The 13,469-nt window shown below is 47.6% G+C and overlaps 1 protein-coding gene across 9 annotated transcripts in view; it reads left to right on the plus strand.

Moving 5' to 3' along the window:
• The first annotated feature begins 9,426 nt into the window (after nt 1-9,426).
• SLC5A11 (solute carrier family 5 member 11) overlaps nt 9,427-13,469 on the plus strand; it is a 68,176-nt gene continuing 64,133 nt past the window's right edge. For 5 of the 9 annotated variants that reach the window (XM_055365531.2, XM_019012865.4, XM_031003035.3 and 2 more), the window contains exons 1-2: nt 9,427-9,476; nt 9,696-9,902. The gene's annotated coding sequence lies outside the window, so the exon portion shown is untranslated. Of the gene's footprint in view, nt 9,549-9,695; nt 9,903-13,469 lie in introns of all 9 variants that reach the window. The other 4 variants (XM_019012866.4, XM_031003036.3, XM_031003034.3 and 1 more) reach the window with 2 other exon arrangements.

A 13,469-nucleotide genomic window follows, 5' to 3' on the forward strand; every position in this document is an offset into this window, starting at 1 on the left:
GGTGCCACTGCACTCCACCCTGGGCAACAGAGTGAGATTCTGTCTCAAAAAAAAAAAGAAGAAAGAAAGAGAGAAGAAGGATTATATTTAATTGAAATTCTCATAATAACCAGGTTGATGGCAAATGGGCTGTTAGTCAAGCTGGAGGGCTCCAGAGAAGGATTTACCTTTGTTAGCAGACGGTTGCTTTGAATTCACATTTCTTCCTAGAGGGTTTTAGCAGCTTCTGAGTGGGAATGGGAATGGGAGAGTTTGAAGGTTTTTCTTTCCAGTTCCCTGGACTCTGGAGACGGTACCTCACAGGGAGATGCTATGGGTCAAAGGGCAGTATTTTCTGTAAAGGGCCAGGTGGTAAATATTTTAGGCTTTGCAGGCCATGTGGTCTCTGTCACAGGTATTCAGCTCTACCATTGTTGCACAAAAAGAGCCAGAGATGACAGGTAAACAAATGAACATGGATGTGTTCCAATAAAACTTTATTGATAAAAACAAGCAGTGGGCCAGATCTGGCCTGGCAGATGGAGAGAATGGTTTGATCGCCTTTGCTTTAGTCAATGGAATGTCACTAAAGCCTCCCCTCTACTATTTATTATGGATGTGGGTGATTATGATAATGAAAGTTGTAGAATTTAGACGACATTAGAGACAATGATGTAATATGTAACCCATGAAATATTTGAGGTTGGGCATTGTGGCTCAGGCCTGTAATCTCAGCACTTTGGGAGGCCGAGGAGGGTGGATCGTTTAAGCCCAGGAGCTTGAATTGAGACCAGCCTACGCAACATAGAACCTGTCTCTACAAAAAAATTAAAAAACTAGTCAAGTGAGGTGGCACACACCTATAGTCTCAGCTACTCAGGAAGCTAAAGCAGGAGGATCGCTTGAGCCCAGGAGGTCGAGACTGCAGTGAGCTGTGAGCATGCCACTGCACTCCAGCCTGGGTGACAGAGCAAGATCCTGTCTCAAAACAAACAAACAGAAACAATCAGGGCTGGGCGCGGTGGCTCACACCTGTAATCCCAGCACTTTAGGAGGCCTAAGTGGGTGGATTACCTAAGGCCAGAAGTTTGGGACCAGCCTGGCCAACATGGTGAAACCCCATCTCCACTAAAAATACAAAAATTACCCAGGCGTGTTAGGGGAAACCTGTAATTCCAGCTACTCGGGAGGCTGAGGCAGGAGAATTGCTTGAACCCGGGAGGCAGAGGTTGCAATGAGCAGAGATCGCGCCACTGCACTCCATCCTGGGCAACAGAGCAAGACTCCATCTCAAAAAAAAAACAAAAAACAAACAAACAAACAAAAAAACAATCAAGACAATTTGCCTCTTAGAGCCAGGCTTGCATTAAGGTCTAGGCTGTAGCCACATCAACAGACACCACGAGAACAGACATTTCCTAAGGGGTAGCCAACAGGTCCCATATCTGCCTTCTCTGTTTTATTCTAACTCCCAGTGGGCTTTGGCTATGTGGGGACAGGAAGGCCCTGGGACTGAAAACCAGATGCTTTTCACTATCAGGTGATCATCCTGCTGGGCAAAACACCTGCAAGATGCAGCGACCAACCCCGGATTCAGAACAACTTCAACAGGTGGCAATTTATGAGCTGCTCCCTACTAGGAATACGGAAGATGGTCATTAAAATAGTAGCACACAGTTATTTAGCACTTACGGAAGAAAGCTCAACAGTTTACAGGTGTTACCTCATTAAAGGCTCGCCACTATTCTGTGAAGGAGGTGTTGTTATTTCTCCCTCATTTAGCGGATAATGAAACAGATTTGCAGAGGTGAAGTAACTTGCCCACGTCACACACCTACTGAGCCGTGAAGTCTAAAGACAAAGCGTGTGTCTCTGCAATGCTGCAAAAGATTCAGAATATGTTCTGTGTGGCTGGGCGTGGTGGTCCATGCCTGTAATCCCAGCACTTTGGGAGGCTGAGGTGGGCAGATCACTTGAGGTCGGGAGTTCGAGACCAGCCTGACCAACATGGTGAAACCCCTGCTCTACTAAAGACACAAATATTAGCCAGTGTGGTGGTGTGTACCTGTAATCCCAGCTACTTAGGGGACTGAGGCAGGAGAATTGCTTAACCCAGGAGGCAGAGGTTGCAGTGAGCCAAGATTGTGCCACTGCACTACAGCCTGGGCTACAGAATGAGACCCTATCTTAAGAAAAAAAAAAGGTGTTCTGTGTGTCTTTCCTGTGCTGAGACTGGAGTAGCTGTATCCTTCCAGAGCAAGACAGCAGGGTCCTAATAGCAAAGTTTACCCAGCCCTTATCATGAGCAGCCACACTTGGAAACAATGTGCATGAATGTTTTAGGGTGAAAGCCTGCACTGTTGTAACAAGTGACTCAGCAATAACACGGCTAAAATAAGGAAATTCATTCTGTTCCATGTCTCGGTCCACTGGGAGGCTCCAAGTCAGTGGCTTCTCTGTTCCAACAGGAACCCAGGCTGCTAGCAGCTCTACTGTTTTCCTTACACACAGCCTGCAAGGGGACTCAGTCACCATCCCGACCAAAAAGAAGTCAGAAAGGAGGGGAAGACAAGGGCAGGGAGCTCCCTCTTAATCACGGGAGGCAGAAATTGTGTGAATCACAGTCCCTTTCATTCCACTGGCAAGAGTTAGCCACAGCTAGACACAAATCGGGGCTGCCCAGTGTAATCAGCCTTGTGCCCAGGAAGGGAGGAGGGCAGGTTTTGCTGGCCATTTCCCACCCCAGAGTATTATTTTATTTAATCCTTATAGCAGCCCTAATTATTTGACAAATGGGTAGACTGACACACAGGGCAGTGAATGGGGATACTTACTATAAGTCACGAAGTCAGTAGAGCCAGGATTTAGCTAAACATTGAAGGCAGAGCCCAGGTACTTACCTACATGCCATACAACTGCCCCCGCGCTGGAACTTGCCACAAATGCCCATGACAGTGGGTTATCAGTAAAGTCACCTGCTATAACCCAGATTTGTGCTGCTGGAAGTTTTTGGTCAACAGGCTTCCGCAGGATCTTGTTCCACTCCAGTAATCTCCAAGTGTCTTCAAGTCACACTCCACATTTTAACCTCTCTGCCATGGTTGACCTACTGTTAAAGTGTTTAATGATTAATTTTTAAAGACCTTGTTGATTCATTAACAATCTACTATGTACTATGCACTAACTGGCAAGGTTTATTGAGATAGAAACAGCTTGTACCCCAACAGAATCTACTGCCGTAAATAGGCTTTCCGGTAAGGGTCTATTTTCATCAGAAGACACCTTTTAACCGATTATGTGGCTTTCAGTTTAGACATAATGTTTACAAGAGTTTTCCTAGGTACACAGGCTCATACAAGTTGGCCATAGAGCACAAGTTCTAAAACTGGTCACAGACCTCTTAACACCAAGGACCCCAAGGACCTTTTGTTATGTGGATGATAGCTATAGATATTTATCATATCAGACATTTAAATTAAGAAACAATTATAAATATGTACTGCTTTTTTTTTTTTTTTTTTTTTTTTTTTTGAGATGGAGTCTCCTAATGTTGCCCAGGCTGGAGTGCAGTGGCACGATCTCGGCTCACTGCAACCTCCACCTCCTGGGTTCAAGTGATTTTCAGCCTCCCAAGTAGCTGGGATTACAGGTGCGTGCGCACCACCACGCCTGGCTAATTTTTGTATTTTTAGTAGAGATGGGTTTTCACCATGTTGGCCAGGCTGGTCTTGAGCTCCTGACCTCAGGTGGTCTGCCCCCCAAAGTGCTGGGATACAGGCGTGAGCCACCATGCCTGGCCCACGTACTGCTTTTTTAAAGAATAATAAATCCACTGCATGTTAAATAATTTTTTATTTTTTAAAAATCCCATATTTTCCCAAAAGATTTATTGGAAACAGTGGCATCGTTTTATGTTTTTACAAATCTTTTTAATGCCCAGTTTAAGAGAAGACAGCTGGAATCTCATATTTGTTTCTATATTCAGTCTGTTACTACATCTCATGCCACTTAGTCTCTGGAAAACTACACTGGACTTTCATGAATAGAGAAAAAAAAACTTACTATTAAGAAGTGGGCTGGGCGCAGTGGCTCATGCCTGTTATCCCAGCACTTTGGGAGGCCGAGGTGGGCAAATCACCTGAGGTCAGGAGTTTGAGACCAGCCTGGCCAACATGGTGAAACCCTGTCTCTACTAAAAATACAAAAATTAGCAGGGCATGATGGCAGGTGCCTGCACTCCCAGCTACTTGGGAGGCTGAGGCAGGAGAATCGCTTGAACCCAGGAGGCGGAGGTTGCAGTGAGCCGAGATTGTGCCACTGCACTCCAGCCTGGAAAAAATAACAAACAAGAAAAGAAGAAGGAGAAGGAGAAGAGAAAAGAGGAGGAGGAGGAGGAGGAGAGGAAGAGGAGGAGGAGGGGAGGAGGGGGAGGGGGAGGGGGAGGAGCAGCCTCGACTTCCTGGGTTCAAGTGATCCTGCCTCCTCAGCCTCGTGAGTAGCTGGGACTACAGGTGCACACCACCACACCCAGCTTTTTTTTTTTTTTTTTTTTTTTTTCTAATTTTTGTAGAGACAGGGTTTCACCATGGTGCCTAGGCTGGTTTCAAACTCGTGGGCCCAAGTGATCTGCCCACCTCGGCCTCCCAAAATGCTGGGATTACAGGTGTCAGACACCATGCCCAGCCCCATCTCTGGGTTCTTAACCCACACACTCTCCTGCAGCTACTGTGGATGAAAAGCAAGCCAGGTTTGTGAGAACCGTGACTCTTGGGAGATAGAAACAAAAGCAGAGAGAGAGAGAGAGAGGGAGAGAGACAGAAAAACAGTGTAGTTTTCCCTCTTTGAAGCCACACTGAAGAGCGAGAATAAGCCTTGAAATCCTCAGAGTCAACTAAATGCCAGGTAGGCAGCTCATGGTTAACTTAGGGGATTTTGGGAGAGCTAGGGAGGAAACTGATTGCTCAGAGAGACTGAGACTTGCCCAAGGGCTCACTGTTGCTAAGTCAACAAATGTATCTTGTCTTAACAGGGACTATTTCTCCCAGGCTTGCATGTTGCCTAGAAAAGCTTATTTCAGTTTTGAGGATTTGCTCTTTTCAATTCTTGCAAGAAATAGCAACATTTGAGTTGTTAGGGATATGGGTAGGTGAAGGTGTGTTATTAAAAGTCTGCAGAAAATCTAGGAAGAAATCACATCTTGAGCCCTCTAGGAGAACATGCGACCCAGGAATACAGGTTCCAAATAGAGCCCCGTGCATCATTTGACACACCCCGCATTTTAGCTATTTTGTTGCTTTTGAATTTACCAAACCTTACAAGTCATCAGAGTTTCTATTAAAAACAAAAACAAAAACAAAAAAACCCAGACTTAGATTTCTCTTGCAAAAGGAATGCTGGCAACATAAGACCCACGTTCTTACGTGGTGACAATGGGCTGGAACTAAAATCTGGGAGACAGACTCGCAATAACTGTATTTGCTCAGTGTATTTGCTCTGTATGAATTCACTGTTTGTATATTTGCTCTTTTTTTTGAGATGGAGTCTCACTCTGTCACCCAGGCTAGAGTGCAATGGCGTGATCTCGGCTCACTGCAACCTCCATCTCCTGCGTTCAAGCGATTCTTCTGCCTCAGCCTCCCGAGTAGCTGGGACTACAGGTGCACCCCACCACGCCTGGCTAATTTTTGTATTTTTAGTAGAGACAGGGTTTCACCATGTTGGCCAGGATTGTCTCGATCTCTTGACCTCATGATCCGCCCACCTCGGCCTCCCAAAGTGCTAGGATTACAGGGGTAAGCCGCCATGCCCAGCCATCTGCTCTCATTTTTAAAGATATAATTTACATACAATAAAATGCATAAGTCAGCCAGGTGCGGTGGCTCATGCCTGTAATCCCAGCACTTCGGGAGGGTGAGGCAGGAGAATCACTTGAACCCAGGAGACAGAAGTTGAAGTGAGCTGAGATGGCGCCATTGCACTTCATCCTGGGTGATAGACTGAGACTTGGTCAAAAAAAAAAAAAAAAAAAAAAGCATAAGTGTTCATCCTTCAATTCACTGGGTTTTACCAATTGTATATACCATATAATTACCACCCAATTCAAGATAATAGAAATTTCCGTCACCTCTGAGAGCACACTCCCACTCTCTTCCACTTGTTCACTGGGTCCTGTTCTTTGACTTCTGTCACCACAAATCCATCTTTCCTGTTCTTGAGCCTCACATAAATTGAATCATAAGGTCTGTACTCTTTTCACGTCAGCTCCTTTTTTTTTTTTTTTTTTTTGAGATGGAGTCTTGCTCTGTCTCACCCAGGCTGGAGTACGGTGGCGTGATCTTGGCTCACTGCAGCCTCCACCTCCTGGGTTCAAGCAATTCTCCTGTCTCAGCCTCACGAGTAACTGGGACCACAGGCGCACACCACCACACCAGGATAATTTAATTTTGTATTTTTAGTAGAGACAGGGTTTTACAACATTGGCCAGGCTGGTCTCGAACTCCTGACCTCAGGCGATCCACCCACCTCGGCCTCCCAAAGTGCTGGGATCACAGGTGTGACCACCGCACCCAGCCCAGGTCAGCTCCTTTTGCTCAGCATAATGTTTCGTAGAGTCTTCGATTCATCCGTGGTGTTGCGTGGGTTGGGTAGTTCATTCCTTTCGATGAAAGTTTTCCACGGTGTTAGGTGCACCGCAGTTTGTTTCTTCACTCACCTGTCGATGGAACTGGCGTTGTTTCCACTTAGAAACGGTTTTGAATAAGGCCACCATGAACACTTGTGTGCACAACTTTTTGGGAACTTATGTCTCCATTTCTCTTGATAAATACCTAAGAGTGAAATTGCTGGGTCATGGGGGAGGTGTATGGTAACTTTATTTATTTATTTAATTTTATTTTTTAGATGGAGTTTCGCCTTGTCACCCAGGCTGGAGTGCAATGGCACGGTCTTGGCTCACTGCAACCTCCATCTGCCTCCCAGGTTCAAATGATTCTCTTGCCTCAGCCTCCTGAGTAGCTGGGATTACAGGGGCCCACCACAACACCCAGCTAATTTTTGTATTTTTAGTAGAGACGAGTCCAGGCTGGTCTTGAACTCCTGACCTTGTGATCCACCCACCTTGGCCTCCCAAAGTGCTGGGATTACAGGCGTGAGCCACCGCGCTCGGCAAAGTGTATGGTAACTTTATAAGAAATGTCCGAATAGTTCTCTAAAGTGGTTATACAGTTCTTTTTTTTTTTTTTTTTTTTTTTTGAGTTGAGATCTCATTCTGTTGCCTCGAGTGTAGTGGCACTATCATGGCTCACTGCAGCCTTGAACTCCTGGGCTCAAACGATTCTCCCACCTCAGTCTCCTGAGTAGCTGGGACTACAGGTGCACACTGCTATGTCCATCTAATTCTTCCTATTTTATGTAGAGATGAGGGTCTCACTAAGTTACCCAGACTGGCCTCTAACTCCTGGCCTCAAGAGATCCTCCTGCCTCAGCTTCCCAAAGCTCTGAGATGATAGCATGAGACCCTGCACTCCACCTCTCCTATTCTTTATAGCACTGAGGGTAAAAATGAAAAACCTGACAGAGAAACAATCGGAGGTGACAAGCCAAGGGTTGAGCAGGCCACATCTGGCCCTCAAGGATGCATAATCATGAAACTTTGCAGAACTTCTCTAGAACAATCAGAAGTTCTGACCCCATTGGGCCTGTCTTCCCCCATGTGGAGCTGGGTCGTGGCTGTCCTCTTCAGCTGGGACACATGCTCTCGGGTCAGCCACAGCTCCACCTGCCCGGCTTCACTCACTACCATGCCTCTTCTGTAGACACCCTGCACATGGCTAAGGCTCCCCACACATTCCCAAGAAGTCAGGACTGGACCCCAGTTTGGCGAAGCAGTGCACCCTCGGCACCCCACTGCCTTTCCTGGTGCTGTGGCCTCTGCTGCAGATCACAGATTCGTGGCCTTCTGTCTGTCCCTGTTCTCCAATCCCAGCTGTTCCTTCTGTAAATCTGTCCCCCAGGGCAGGTCCCTCCCCCAAAGGCCCCATTCATACTGGTGTTGGTCAGTCACCCAGCGTTTGCTCACCCAGGCCACCCTTTATCCAGCCAAGCCACCCTCCACTGCTCCTGTAGGACTCTAGAGCCAAGTGGCCTGGGCTGAAATCTTGCTGTGTCACTTACAACCCAGGTGACCTTGGGCCAATGACTCATCTCCTCTACCTCTGTTTCCTCGTCAGTAAGATAGACATAACAGGACCCAACTTCGAGGGTTGTTGGAAAGACCAAGTGAGTAAAGGCATGTTGTGCCCTTAGAGCCTGGCACGTGTTCATCACTGCTATTATTTCTGGCTACTCGGTGCCAGGACAGGGGCCTCAGCTGAGGGCCCCCAGAGCCTGGTAGGCCCAGTGAAGGAGTGAGATGGGGAGGCCACGACTCCTCCCCAGTCAGCAGCTGTCCTGTGGCCATGGGGACCTGGTGAGGCCAGATCTTCAGGTTGTTCTAGAAAAGTGAGTATTCTAGAATTATGTTTCAAGCCTCTTGGTTTGCAAATACTAGTAAGTATTTTTAAAATGTTTTGGTATTTGGCCTGGCACAGTGTTTGAACCCTGTAATCCCAGCACTTTGGGAGGCCAAGGTGGGAGGATCACTTAAACCCAGGAGTTGGAGACCAGCCTGGGCAACATAGCAAGATTCTCTCTCTACCAAAAAAATGAAAAAATTAGCTGGGTGTGGTGGTGCACGCCTGTAGTCCCAGCTACTCGGGAGGCTGTGGTGGGAGGATCACTTGAGCCCAGGAGGATGAGCCTGCAGCAAGCTGTGATGGCACCACTGCACTCCAGCCTGGGTGACAGAGTGAGATCCTGTCTCAGAAATAAAAAGTAAATAAAGTTTTGGATGCTTTGAGCATCTGGCAGAAATCTTCGCTATGCCCTGCTGATGTCCTGGGCCCGATGTGAGCGCCTGGCCATGGCTCGGTCACTCCTGACAGTTTTTCAGGGCCTCAGACACCTCTTCTTCTTCTTCTTTTTTTTTTTTTTTTTTTTTTTTTTGAGACTGATTTTCGCTCTTGTTGCCCAGGCTGGAGTGCAATGGTGTAATCTCGGCTCACCACAACCTCCGCCTCCCGGGTTCAAGTGATTCTCCTGCCTCAGCCTCCCGAGTAGCTGGGACCACAGGCATGCACCACCATACCCGGCTAACTTTGTATTTTTAGTAGAGATGGGGTTTCTCCATGTTGGTCAGGCTGGTCTCGAACTCTCGACTTCAGGCAGACACCTGTTCTTTGCCGTGCCTCTGTCTGAAGAGTGTATGGAAAGGGATTGCACAAGCAATGGTTGCTGTTCCTGTTGCTGCCACTGCGGTGAGGGCTGTGGCTGGACGTCCCTCCTGGCACTTTGCCTCTGTCCCCTCCATCCGCCGCCAGCATTTTTCCTCCCCTCCCCTTCCTCCAGCTCGTCCCAAGCCTGCCTGTCCCCAGCGTGGAGGCGGGACAGTGGAAGACTGGGTGAGTGAAGCAGGATGGTGCCTTGGGCTCCAGCGTCTCCCCAACCCCTCCATGCCATGGGTCCCCGCGCAGGTGAGGACCCTGGTGGAGGACGGTGTGGGCAGAGCGTGGGACATGTCACCTTCCCCACCTGCTCAGAGTTCAAGGGTCCTGGGCTGGGCCCCGTTCTCTCTTCTGCCCTGGGGAGATCATTCACACTTCCTTTAATCCCCACTGCAGCTGAGGCTGGAGTTTGGAGTTTGACCTGCTTGGAGGCTCTCTCAGCAGCGGGCATATAGGAGGAAGGGTCACTGCTGTCTCCGGAAGCTCTTGGCTGCAAAGAGAGAGGATCCCGGGTGTCTCCCTCCTTACAACCATCGCCACCTCCTAGTGCCTTAGAAGCCACTGACAGCCCCCAGGGCAGGTGAGCCCTGCATCTGGAATAAGGTAAGACACCTCCCGCCCCCAAACAGGTAGCCACTCTCCAAACTGGGAAGTTGGTCTGGGGACAGGTGCTGGCAGAAGGACTCCAGCTGTCACCTGTGGGGCAGGGGAAGCTCAGCCCTCTCTGCAGAGAAAGCTTGTCATACACCAGGACAATGGAGTGTGTTTGTGGGGTGGGCATGGTGGTATGAAGCCAGCAGCCGGCAGCCAGCAGCACCGTACGTGGGTCCCAGCTCTTCCACTTAACCAAGGTCAGGGACATTGAGCCAAACATTTTGCCTCACCGAGTCTCAGGTTCCTTATCTGTCAAATGGGAATATGAACCTCAGGCTGACCCACCCCACAGGTGTGTTACCCAGAGATAACGAAGGTAAATGTATCCACATAAGCAGTAAAAAGCTAGAGGAATGTATTTACTACAACTGCAGCTGCTGTTAACTCCAAGGCAAATACAAGTCTTCACTGGTACGTGTCAGACACGTGCAGAGAACTTTACGTCTGGATCTCATCTAACTGACACAGAAACCCTGTAAGGTAGGTACAGCACCCCCTAATTCATGGACAGAGTCTAAGGGTCATTAAATAACTTGCTCAAGGTAATACAGATAGTGAGTGGCCAAGCTGAGACTCAATTCCTGTGGCCATGAGCTCAGCCACAATATCAGTGATTTTCTTTTTCTTTCCTTTCTTTCTTTTTCTCTTTCTTTCTTTCTTTCTTTTTCTTTCTTTCTTTTCCTTTCTTTTCTTTCTTTCTTTTCTTTGTTCTTTCTTTCTTTCCTTCTTTCTTTTATTTATTTCCTTATTCCTTTCTTTCCCTTTCTTTCTCCTTCCTTCTTTCTTTCCTTCCTTCCCTCCCTCCCACCTCTCTGTTTCTCTCTTTCTTTTCCCTTCTTTCTTTCTTTCTTTCTTCTCTCTCTTTTATTATTTCTTTCTTCCTTTCTTTCCCTTTCTCCTTCCTTCTTTCCTTCTTTGCCTCCTCTCTCTCTCTTTCTGTCTTTTCTGTTCTCTCTCTCTCTCGTTTCTTTTCTGTCTTTTCTTTCACAGGGTCTCTCTGTGTTGCCCAGGCTGAAATGTAGTACTATCATAGCTCACCAGCATGCCCTGCTAACTTTTTTATTTTTATTTTTTGTACAAATGGGGTCTCCCTGTGTTGCCTTGGCTGGTCTTAAACTCCTGAACTCAAGCGATTCTCCCGCCTCAGCCTTGCAAACTGCTGGGATTATAGGCATGAGCCACTGCACCCTACCAATCAGTGGTTTTCAAATGGTGTTCTGCTGAATTATTCTGGGCAATAGTTGACAGAAGTGTCCTAGCCCATTGGGCATCCTGCAGATAGGACTTGGAAAAATGCTGTCCCTTTTTTGGGCAGTCACAGCTTGCAAAGGATCTATAGCAAAGGCTCTAAAAATCCCACATTTATTTGTTGTACCAACATTTATTGCATGCCTGTTTTGGGGACACAGTGAGAGTGACAGAGACACGGACCTTTCTTTATGGGGCTTGCTGTGCAGTGCAGACAAGGGGTAATCACACACATCAAGTGTTACACTTGATTAGACTGTGATGAGAAGTTGTGTTTGCCATGAAAGCAAAAAGCTTGGGGACCCAATTTATATTGAGGCCAAGAGGGGGCTCCTTTGGGGATATACAGCAGGCTGACATCTAAAGGATGAGTAGGAGCTTGTCCAGCAAAGAGTACAGGGAAGAGCATCCCGGGCAGAGGGAACAGAATGGCAAAGACCTTGAGGCCAGAAATCGTGTTCCAGGAATAAAATGAATGCTAGTATGTGGTGGGGTTGGAAGCACAACAAAGCACCTCAGCAGCATGGAGATGTTTTGAGCAGGAAAATGATCTGATCTGACTCATACTTAAAGATTTCTCTGGCTTCCGTGTGAGGGGCAGATTAAAAGGAAGCAAGGCTGGGTGAGGTGGCTCATGCCTGCAACCTCAGTGCTTTGGGAGGCCAAGTTGGGAGGATTGCTTGGGGCCTGGAGTTTGAGACCCGTCTGGGCAACATAGCAAGACCCCGTCTCTAAAAAAAAAATTACAAAATAAGAAGTTAGCTGGAGGCCGGGCATGGTGGCTCACACATGTAATCCCAGCACTGTGCAGGGATCATTTGAGCCCATGGGGTTGAGGCTGCAGGAGCTGTGTTTGTGTCACTGCACTTTAGCCCAGGCAACAGAGTGAGACCCTGTCTCAAAAAATAAAAAATTAGCTAGGCATGTTGGCGTGTACCTGTGGTCCCACCTACTTGGGAGACAGAGGTGGGAGGATCCCTTGAGCACAGATGTTCGAGAGTTTGAGGCCACAGTGAGCTATGATGGCACCATTGCACTGTGGCCTGGTCAAGGGAACAAGACCCTGTCTCTAAAAATTAAGTAAGTTAAAACAAAAATAAAATAATAAAATAAAAAGGAAGGAAGAATGGATATCAGGGAGATAAGACTGGAGGGTTTTTCTCTAACCTAGACAGAAGTGATGGTGGCTCAGACAAGGGTGATAGCACTAAAAATGAGGGGAAATGTGTGGATTTATTATGTTTTGGAAGTAGGAGAGAATGGAATTGGGAGTGAATAGATTCTGGGAGGTGAGAAAGAGACGCTATAAATTCTTCGATGAGACATTTACATACCAGGCACTCTTGGTGCTTAGATGTAGTGCCTGGCACATAGAGGTGCTTACAGACCACTTGATAAGTGAACAAATGAATTAATGCCTTATAGATGACTCAGGTTTCTGGCAGGAGCAGCAGAGTGGTTGCAGCTGTCGTTTAGTGAGGTGGGGAAGACTGGAAGAAGCACGTGCTTGGGCTGGAAAGCTTGGTCTGTAACTCGCACATGTGAACTTTCAGACATCTATTAAGTAACAATGAGAAGCCGGGCACGGTGGCTCACGCCTGTAATCCCAGCACTTTGGGAGGCCGAGGCGGGTGGATCACCTGAGGTCAGGAGTTCAAGACAAGCTGGGCAACATGGTGAAACCCCATCTCTACTAAAAACACAAAAATTAGCCGGGCGTGGTGACACATGCCTGTAATCCCAGCTACTCGGGAGGCTGAGGCAGAAGAATCGCTTGAACCCGGGAGGCAGAGGTTGCAGTGAGCAGAGATTGCACCACTGCACTCCAGCCTGGGTAACAGAGCGAGACTCTGCCTTGGGGCAGATATATATATGTATCTATCCATGAGAGATGCCACGTTGGCATTTGGATGGACAGGTCTGGGCTCAGAAGGTGCTCTGTGATGTCTATTCTCTCTGGAATAATGAGACAAGATCATCCCTGAAAGGCAGGTGGAGGACAACGCTCTGCCGGGTCCCCTGCGCTCACTGGGCATATGCCCTGTTAGCCTGCTGTGGACCATTCAGGGAACGCTGCCCTGCCCTGCCATGCCTAGAATTTATTTCCAGATACCTGAAGCCATGGCTCTTGCTAACGGACTAGGGGTGATCCTGGCCTCTGCTTCAGCCTCAAATCCTGAGATGTCTTTTTAAAATTTTTTATTTTATTATCATTATTATTATCTATTATTTGAGACAGGGTCTGGAGTGCAGTGGTGCAATCACAGC

Source organism: Gorilla gorilla, chromosome 18 (genome assembly GCF_029281585.2).
Source record: "Gorilla gorilla gorilla isolate KB3781 chromosome 18, NHGRI_mGorGor1-v2.1_pri, whole genome shotgun sequence".
Classification (NCBI taxonomy): Eukaryota; Metazoa; Chordata; class Mammalia; order Primates; family Hominidae; genus Gorilla; species Gorilla gorilla.